This window comes from Euprymna scolopes, chromosome 34, assembly GCF_053919585.1.
Source record: "Euprymna scolopes isolate OS-2025 chromosome 34, ASM5391958v1, whole genome shotgun sequence".
NCBI lineage: Eukaryota > Metazoa > Mollusca > Cephalopoda > Sepiida > Sepiolidae > Euprymna > Euprymna scolopes.
The window spans coordinates 76,293,610-76,303,893 of NC_136515.1; the positions used below are offsets into that span (position 1 = coordinate 76,293,610).

The 10,284-nt window shown below is 30.6% G+C and overlaps 1 protein-coding gene across 2 annotated transcripts in view; it reads right to left on the reverse strand.

The window, feature by feature from the left end:
* The window catches only part of LOC145259293 (E3 ubiquitin-protein ligase RNF170-like), a 78,951-nt gene extending 70,743 nt beyond the window's left edge, over positions 1 to 8,208 (reverse strand). The window contains exon 1 of one of the 2 annotated variants that reach the window (XM_080117163.1): positions 7,808 to 8,208. The gene's annotated coding sequence lies outside the window, so the exon portion shown is untranslated. Of the gene's footprint in view, positions 1 to 4,401; positions 4,650 to 7,807 lie in introns of those variants that run through there. The other variant, XM_080117164.1, reaches the window with a different exon arrangement.
* Positions 8,209 to 10,284: the final 2,076 nt, after the last annotated feature.

The following is a 10,284-nucleotide window of genomic DNA, read 5'->3' on the forward strand; positions in this document are numbered from 1 at the left end:
TTTTTTTTAAAGCATTAACAAGCTTAAGGAAATTACTAAAATTCGTTACACAACTCCTAAAATGCACAACATTCGTCTTCCCTATAAAAAATATCTGCTTATATATCCTTAAAAATGCTAAGATTGTAAAAAAAAAATATCTGGTTATATGACTTTAAATACTAAGTATATGCAAAATGAATGGCTGATTCTGAAAATCTAAATTCACCAAAACTCAGGAAATCAACCAATTTTAATGAAATTTCCAGTGTTTATTAATTCACGATCGATGAATATAATGACCCCCATTAATTTTATAAAAATTTTAACAAAAATGTTGTGTTTTATGTAAAGTAAAAAAAAAAAAACATTTTTAAGTTTATATTTTTTGGTGTTAAAAAACAAAAAAATGCGTAAATTTATTTTTGCATTTTCATGAAAATAATGCATTGTTTATTTCTTGTATATTACGAGAAAAAAAAAAAACTGAAGTCGGTGTTAATAATAAAATCAATATAACTAACAAAAAAGAATTGCTTTCTCAAACTAACGATATTATCACTAAATTAAGCTTTGTTTATTCAATATTTTTATCAAAAAATATTTTGTGTGAAATGATAATAGTTCTTAGGAAAAATTTAAAGCACAATCTATTATAATATATAAATAAAAGTGAACGTGTGTGTACATTTCCCTACACAATAACTCTGTCAATTTTAAGTCTACAGACTCAAAATTTGATATATAGAGTACTGAGATTTGGGAAAATCTTAGTAATCCGTTTTCGGCCAGAAATCTGGCTGTTAACGGGTCAAAGTTCAACGATTTGACCTTTAAGAACTGTACCAAACTCCTCCGCCAATTTTGGGTCTAAACACTTGAAATTTTAGATATAGGTTCCTTGGACATGGATCTAACTTAATAACTTGATTTGAGCCCCAAACAATAAATATTAAGAGGTCATAATAGGGGTCAAAGTTAAAAAAAATTTACAGCTATTTTTTTTTTTTGCTTAACATACACCTCCAAACACCTGGGCAACGCCGGGCTGAAATGCTAGTATTTTAATATTTCCGTTTGTGCGTATGAACGTGTAAACATCAGTGTAAGAAATTTTTTCATAATCTTAGAAATAAAATAAAATTTGAAATTCTGAGCCACTACAAAAACTAAAATGGAATAATTTCTACTAACGCTGAATTTGAAGAGGTACAGATGGACAACATTGTAAAAATAAAAAAAAAAAATAAAAAATAGAAACAGATAGGATTTGCACTCCACCTGCTGTTACCAAAATGTTATTTTTAGACAATTGACAATTCCATCAGTCTCACAATTTACAGTGAATCATTTGAAAAAGTAAAACAAGTTGGAATTTTTTGTTGTTGCAATTTCTTCACTAATAAGCAATCATTTTCTTTCAAATGTGAATTCTATTTAATTATCTAAATAATGATATACTTATCCGACATGCCGTCTGGTGTCACCAAAATGAGAAATGATTCACCCTACAAACAAGTGCTGTCAAGAATTGAACATTTCAACATACTTAAAAAATAAACGGTAAGATGGACAACATCTGGAAATTTAAAATATAGGCTTTTGTCATTTATTTATATATGCTCTGTAGTTACATCGAGCTTCATAAATTAAAGGATTGCTATAAATAAAAGGTGAAATATAATTGAATAAACGTATTTCCCCATAAACATATATATATATATATATATATTAAACTAAGTCTTGTTCTTTTGGGATAATTATGTAATTTTTAGTAAAGAAAATAAAAAAAGGTGTTTCTTTTATAATTCAGTTTAAGAATTTAATTTACTAATTATCTTTGAAATAGCCCCAGAAAACTAACACTTATCTTTTAAGGGATTTATGCAATCAATTTATTCAAATTTAGCTTTTTATTAGTTGCCATGATGATTTTTTTCATATGTGAAAATACATTTTTCTTTCTAGAGATTAATCAGAAACTAATAAAAAATTATAATAAACCAGTTTTTATAACCATAGGCCCTATAATCTAACATCATTTTTTCATGTATCTAAAAAATTTTTTATAGAACTAGAAATGGGTGATCATTTTATATCAAATTTAAGTGAAACTGATCACCACATAAAATAGTTTTTGTTTTAAATATAATTAGTACCGGTAGGTGTATCAGAATTTTTGTAGGAATTTTTGACACCCCTAACACGAAATTGCGAATAAAATATAAAAATCTCGTAATTTCTCTTTTAAAAGTAGGTTGTTTATTTTCTTTATGGATTATACTTCCAAAATAAACTATTAAAGTTGTTTTAAAAGTAATAGAAATATTTTTTTTTTTTTTTTTAAACAGTAATGAATTTTCCGAACTCAATATTTTTCAATTTTTAAACTTTAAAAATCTATCAAAATTTTTCTATTGATTCTATTTTTACGATATTTTCAGGGTCAATGTGAAATTTTATGTTCTTTCCAAATAAACCGAATATAATATTTTAGACAAACATTTTTTTTTAAATTCACGCCCCCCCCCCATTTTCAAGTTTCTATTAAAAAGTAAATAAGTAATTTACTCACCGAAAAGTAAATAATTAATTTACTCACAAATTGAAGAGAAAAGGTCAATAAAAAATATATTCAAATTTAAAACAAAAAAAACAGTGTTTTTTTAGAATTTTACCTGTAAAGTTTGAAGTTTAAAAACTTTTTTTTTTAAACCACGTTATTTGTTTGTTTTTTTTTGTTTTTTTAATGAAACCTTGGTCCTTGCTCCTTTAATTGAAAACAAAATTAGGGCTTGAATTACATTTTTCGAGGAGTTATAAGCTTGGAAAGACAGGGGGTCGAATAATTGACGCCTCTCATTTTGAAATGTCTATTAAAAAGTAAATAATTAATTTATGTACCAAAGTCTTATATATCACAAATTGAAGAGAAAAGGTCAATAAATAATATATTCAAATTTAAAACAAAAAAAAAACGTTTTTTAGAAATTTACCTGTAAAGTCCGAAGTTTAAAACCTTTTTTTAAAAAAAAACACATTGTTTTTTTTTTTTTGTCTTTTTTTTTAATGAAACCTTGGTCCTTGCTCCTTTAATTTAAAAAAAAAAATTAGGGCTTGAATTACATTTTTCGAGGAGTTATAAGCTTGGAAAGATGGGGTGGAATTATTCACTATTTTCACGAAATTTCTGATACACTGTTGCCCAGTCATAAAATCGTAAAATACAGTTAAATACATTTTACCTTATAGAATAAAAAAAAAAAGACAACGGGACTGGGTGCAAAATTTGTCAGCAAAAAAATGAAGACAAATAATAGCAGGGATAAAAACATGAAAATGTGGCTGACCACTTTTCCAACGTAATTGTTCGGCAGTTTAAAGAAATTTGTTAAATGCTGCCTCGGCCTAGAAAGGTTTGTGTTTTAGAGTCCATAAAGTTGAGAATTGTAAAAACGTAGGAGAGAAAAAACTAAACGAAAAACAAAAAATACGATAAAAAACACAAATTTAATTACTTATCATGTTATTAAAAAAAAAAAAAAAAAATCCCGCTTGGTGATAGTAAACTTGCAAAAGTTTGTAAGCGAACATGCTACTGATTGGACCAAGACATAAACAAGGTTATCATGTGGCAAATTTATCTTTTTAAAATGAAAGAACATACCGACCGTTCGCGCATGCACGATTAACAAACATCGAAACCAAGATTTTTACTTGACCCCCCCCTTCAAACAAAACGACATTTCTACATGAAGTAATTGACACATTTTTTTTGTAATTTTTTGATATTATGTGTCCAAGAGATTGCTCTTTCTAACGATACCAGGTTCATGCCAGTTCAATGCGGATTACAAAAGTTTCTAGCGAACATACAAACACACAGACAACTGTGCTTTATATAATAGATTTTTACCACAATATTGTTTAGGCTACATGTTATATGTAACTGCCTAAAAAAGTAGAAGCTCTTTTTTGCTTTTGTGGGTTGCTAGAATAGCATGTAAGGCTACAATTTTACCATCAAGACAAACAATAAAAAAATATTTTTAAAATAATGTAAGAAAATTGCGCAAAATTTAAGCCTTTAAAATTCAAAATAAAAACTTGTCGGATTGAAAATATATGTTCGAAAAAATCGACTTTTACTGGTCATGTGTGCAACTTTTCTATATTTTTTTAAATTTTGCATTGCAATCTGTATTTTTCGTTACATAAAGTCATGTATTTTTTTTAATCATTTTTAAGAGATTTTTTATAGCAAATTTTGATCACGAACATAAAATTTATAGTAAATTGTTTGAGATTATTAAATTGTTCAGGGCCATATGAAATAATTTAATCTTTTTAAGCACACAATTTCAACCTGTTCAACAATAGGATGCAATCAGTGCTACTCTAGAAGTGAGAAACCTGACTAACTATTGTGATTGACCAACAGAAACAGACCGTCACCCAGCATGCAATCAAACACCGTATGGCCAGGGTCAACAGTCAGCAACAACGAGATGAAAATGACGATCAGTCAATTTGGTTGACAAGTTGAAGAGAGGGGCCACCTTGCCAGAGAAATAGACAACCAAAAGATGCAAACATTTTCTGAATGAATGTCGAATCCACATCAAACACCTGAAATAAAAAAAATATATACAACTAGTAGGGTTAGCCAGCATTACTTGGAGCAAAAAAAAAAAAAAAAAAAAAATCCCCTATCCTCCTCTGCCCAGTCCATGGAATCCACTTTTAAATTAAGGCACAGATAAAGAGTGGGAGAAATTATTGATAGTGGTTTCAGCTAGACAAGTGTTTTTGTGAAAGTTTGGCAAGGGGGGGGGGCATAGATTGGAGCTCAGACAAGCACTTGCAATGAAAATAACGATAAAGCAGAGACAGGCTTGCAACGTCTCTTCTAGGGGAAAGAAGTTGCAGGGAAGAGAAAATGGCATCCCCCATAAGGCTACAATGTCTATTTTGAATTCCGTCAAGGCAGCATAAGATGCTTCTAGCAGCTCCTGCCCAGATGTGGCAACATTACTCCATCCTAGGACGTACTTGGCTTAGGATCACAAAGCAACCGTAATACTTGATTCAGAAATTTTAGTAAGCAATAACAAGTTGAGATGAAGATGAATTTTCACAATTAGGTGGAGGGGACCGTCGGGTTGTGTGTATGTGCGTGTGTGGAAAGACGGGTCAGTACACATGGGAAGGAGACAGGAAGTCATAATTTGATCAAGTCAGCCAGCTCCTTTATCCCATCATGAACCATTTGAAGTCTTCACTTTTAACTTCATATTTTCAGTTTTCAGAGAGAACTGTTACAAGAAGCAAAAGGAAGGCAAGAAAAGAGAGAAATAAAATCCAGGTAAATAGCGAAGAAAAAAAGATTCTAGTGATTAATAAAAAAAACATCAGCTGAATTTTTGTGATGAGGATTGATTATTCGTATTATATGGATTCTTCAGACTACTGTTCTCATCATGAATTTTTTTACATGGGTATCACCATTTATAAAGGTCCGAAGGCCACTCGAGGATAAAGGTTAATGAATGTAAGGTAGCAGTGTAATCGTTAATGGTGTAAAGTGTTTTAAAATCGGCGAACGTTTAGGAAATTGACCCCCACCTCTAAATTCCCCAATTTGCACTTTTTTTTTCATTTTTCACGTTAATCTCTCATCGATTACAAACTTAACTTTTTTGTATTCAATTTTGTTTGAATTGAATATTTTTGGAATTTCTTATCCGATGCTAAAATAGGACATTACTGTGATATTCATTTACAGCATACTCGAAAACTTGTAAAAGTCATCAAGTTGGAAAGAAAGTAAACATTTACCCTACCCCCATTTTTTTTTTTTTTTTTTTTTAGAAGGGAATAATCCCCGGTTACGTAAGAGTCGCAATATTTTTCTTGGTGATGGTCACAAAGTACGTGTTCAATTTAGTAGAATGTTATAATTGAAAACTGATCCCCGACGATAAAAGTCGTACGTAAACAAAACATTTTTTTTTTTTCAAATTTTTTTTTTTAATCTGAAAGTTTGTACACGATGAGATTGACGTGGAAAAAGAAAAAGTGTAAATTATGGAATTTAGAGGTGGGAGTCAATTTCCTAAACGCCCCCCCCCCCAATTTTTTTTTTTTTTTTTTTTTTTACAATTACTCGAATGCAGCTTCAAGAAAAAATGCAGTACTCATCATGCACTTATTGATCCGTGCTGAAATAATAACGTTATTATTTAAAAAGCCATTCTTAACATAGGGAGGGGAGGGTGTTTTGTATCTATCCTGTACTTTAACCTTACAATTGAATAAAAACAAAACAAAAAAACCTTCATTAAACTTGGAAATACGATTTAAAAAAATAGCGCGCGCGGCAGTAAGTGCACTCACTCGCACCAAAAATACGATATCGTCGCATTTTACTTTTGTTACGAATGTTAAAACTTTTTAACATTAAACGAAGTTGTTGAAAAAAAGAAAAAATTATAATTTGTAGTAAAATAAAGTTACCTCCCTTAGAACTATGAGTTAAGATTCCGAATTGCTAAATGAACCAGAAAACTATCTTTAATTTTCATTAGACATTAAGGTGCTTCTTATGCACGTGCTATTTTTAAAAGTTAAATTCAAATATTACAATATCTATTTTTATTAAATTGTTAGGTAAAACTACAGAATAGTTATAAAACACCCTCCCCATGTTAAGAAGAATGACTTTCTAAATAAAGTCATTATCTCTTCGCGTTACAATAAATGCAAAAATAGCAACATTCATTTTGAAATGACATGTTTTTATTTTATTTTATTTTTTTAAGCATTTCGCATCATCACCATGGCGACCATTTGTCAAAATGTTTCCGAAATTTCTTTTGCATCATTTATATTCATTTGGACACAACTATACTCATGTCGGTTGTTTTTGTTACATTCACAACGTTTCGGTCGATGCAAGCTCCGGTCTTCTTCAGGTGCATTTTTTTTTTTTTTTTTTTTTGTACTTGTAAACTTTCTTGGGATTTGTTTTGTTTTACTATACACAGATTCGAAAAAGTTGTCAAAAAATATATAACAAATCAATGTTATCAAAGGCAAGATAAGTTACTTCTCTATCTAACTGGATAATTTTTTAGTGTTTTTATTTAATTTAACATGTTTATTCGGCTCGAAAAACAGTGTTTACAGATGTATTGAAAAATTGCAAATGGTGGGGCTGGGGCAGGGGCACTCTCTGGTGAACACGATAAGTTTGGAAAAATGAGTTAAAACTAAAAAACACACACACAAAATACTGCTAAAACCCCACCGAATATATGTCAGCTTATGTTACGGTAACATATATTGAGCGAGTTTCTAAGAGTATTTCTTTTAGTTTTAACTCAATTTCCCAAACTTACCGTGTTCACCAGAGAGTGAACATCTGCAATTTTCAAATACATCGGTAAACACTGTGTTTTTCGAGCTGAATAAACATGTTACATTAAATAAAAACACTAGAAACATATCCAGTTAGGTAGGAAAGGAACTTCTCTTGTCTTTGATATCATTTATTTGTTATACATTTGTTTTTGACAACTTTTTCGATTCTATGTATACAAACCCCAATTTAATTAAAAATGATATCGTAAAAAACTTGAAAATATTTAAAAAAAAAAAATAAAAAAAAAAATAGCACCATAACAAAAGTGTATAAGCGCCAAATATTTTTTTTAAATCATTAAAAAAAATAAAAATAATAAAAAAAAAGTTTTTTTCTTCAAATCGAATGAAAATTGTTTTTTTTTCCGCGTTTATATTAAATTGAAAACAAAAATAATTTACTTACTTTTGTTTTTAAATCCGTTTTTATAAGCTTAAAAATCTATAATTAAATAAAGAAGTTAAAAAAACAACTTTTTTTTTCTCAAAATAAGATATTTTGGGGTTTTTTTCTCATTTGTCAAAAAAAAAAAAAATAACAACACAAAACTTTTTTTGTCAAAACAAGAAAATCCAATTGTTATTGTGTTCTTTGGTTGTTATCTTGATTTTTACAGTTTTTATGGTTTCGGCTTCGATGATTGCTATTTTTAATGCTTAGAATTCACTCTAGAACATTCTGGAAAATGTTAATAAACCTCATAACGCAATATCATAATAAACATGAAATAATTTCGAAACTTCTAACCAGGAGGAAAGACGTTTAGGTACACCTTACCTCCCGGAAGTGACCTCATGGCGCGGAGCAGATCCGCACCGCAGTCTACGATAGAACTCATCGTGGCCGTCGTAACCAAGAGGCCTATTCACTAAAAATGACGTAGGCATGCAAGATCGATCGAGCAATCAGACTGTCTATACTGAATGAGAGCTCTACACAGAAATCAGTACTTCTATATTGTAATAACAAAATATATTGAATTTCAAGTAAAACAAATGCAACCTATGCAATTGTCATGTCGCAAATAGTAACATATCCACAAATTTCGGAAAACGATAGAGTAGAAAAATAATTATTCACGAAAAAAGACATTTGTAAAATCTGGCGATCTGAATTGGAGAGTAAACAGGAGAGGTAATTAAGTTGTTAATTTCTTGTAAATCTAATGCCAAAATTCAATTAGTTACTTTATTCAAAAAATAAAATTCACACAGTTTTAAAAAGTTATTTTTAAAATAATTCACAAATTATGTATATATGTTGTTTATTTTTGTTTTCTGAATAAATTCTGCAAACTTTCAACTGGGTTACTTCCTCTTTTGCGTACGTTACGTGACCCAATATGTCCGACCCACCATGTAATCTTATCAAACTCTTTTTACCTTTATCGGAACTGTTTTTTTATGAATAATTATTTTTCCACCTTATCATTTTCTATAATGTTTTTTTTTTACATGGGGGTCACCACTTATCAAGGCCCGAAGGCCACTCAGGGATAAGGGTTATTGCGTGTACAGTAATCAATGAGATAGTATTGTAGTAATCATTAGTATTGGGGGTTTTGATAGAGTGTCTTATTTAAGGGGGCGGTTTGTCAGGAGTTTGTTTATGTTGGACTTGAAGACGTCCAAGTTGTAGTCAGGTGGGAAACAGGCAAGCGGCAGAGAGTTCCACTGGCGTGCACTTCTAAGAAAGAAGCTTTGCTCATGGAATCTACGTTTGGATTTAGGCACAGATAAAGAGTGGGGAAAATTATTGACAGTAGTTTCAGCCAGACGGGTGTTTCTCGTGAAAGATTGGCGAGGGGGGACGAGGGATTGGAGCTCGGACAAGCACCTGCCATTGAAATAACGATAAAACAAAGACAGGCTCGCAATGTCTCTTCTGTGGGAGAGAGGTTGCAGGGAAGAGAAAAGGGCATCCCTCACTAAGCCACGAAGTCTATTTTGTACTCTGTCAAGGCAGGATAGGCTGTTTTTAGCAGCTCCTGCCCAGATGTGGCAGCAGTACTCCATCCTTGGACGTACTTGGCTTTTATACAGATAGAGAATTGCATCAGTAGTGAGATATCTTCTGGAGCGATAGAAGGATCCCACCATTTTCCCAGCGTCCCTGCCAACAGATTTGATGTACGTGTTCCATTTCAGATCAGGAGTAAAGGTCAAACCCAGAAGCTTGTCAAAACATGGAGCCTCCCCAAGACGAGAGCCATCCATTTCAATTGATGTCAGATGGGGATCAGAGTGCTGATGATGTAAAGATATAATTTTTTTATTATATTACTATTTGTGATATAACAATTACGTAGGTACCATTTGTTTTACTTTACATTCAATATGTTTTTCATTATTATAATATAGGAGTGCACAAAAAGCATTAGCAAACTAGTAAAAACTTTAATAAAGAGAAAAGTAAGAAACATGATTTATGCTGAAACAAAACTTATTCAATATAAATTTTTAAAAAAAAGCAAAAAATAATTCAAAAGAGAAACAACATTCTGGAAATAAACATTTCGTTGATTCATTGATTTTTAAGTCTTTAGACTTTAAAATCAATGAGTCGTTTATTATTAATAAATCCGTAGTAATAGTCAGTGTTGTGGCCGTTTTACTTTATTATGTGACGTTAGCAGGTCAGTCATGTTTTAATGGCTAGGCCTCTTTCTATTTACGATGGTCGCGACTGAACACGAAAAATATGTAGAAAAATTAAGCATTATTCGTTTTGAATATTTATAAGCAAAAAAAACTTTCTATAAAAATATAGAATAAATTATCAACCGTAAATATTTGAATTTTATATAAGAGTATATAATTTTAAACTAAATAAATACAGACCCGTGACATGTAGGTATATACGGAAGTAACCAGGCTTAACTC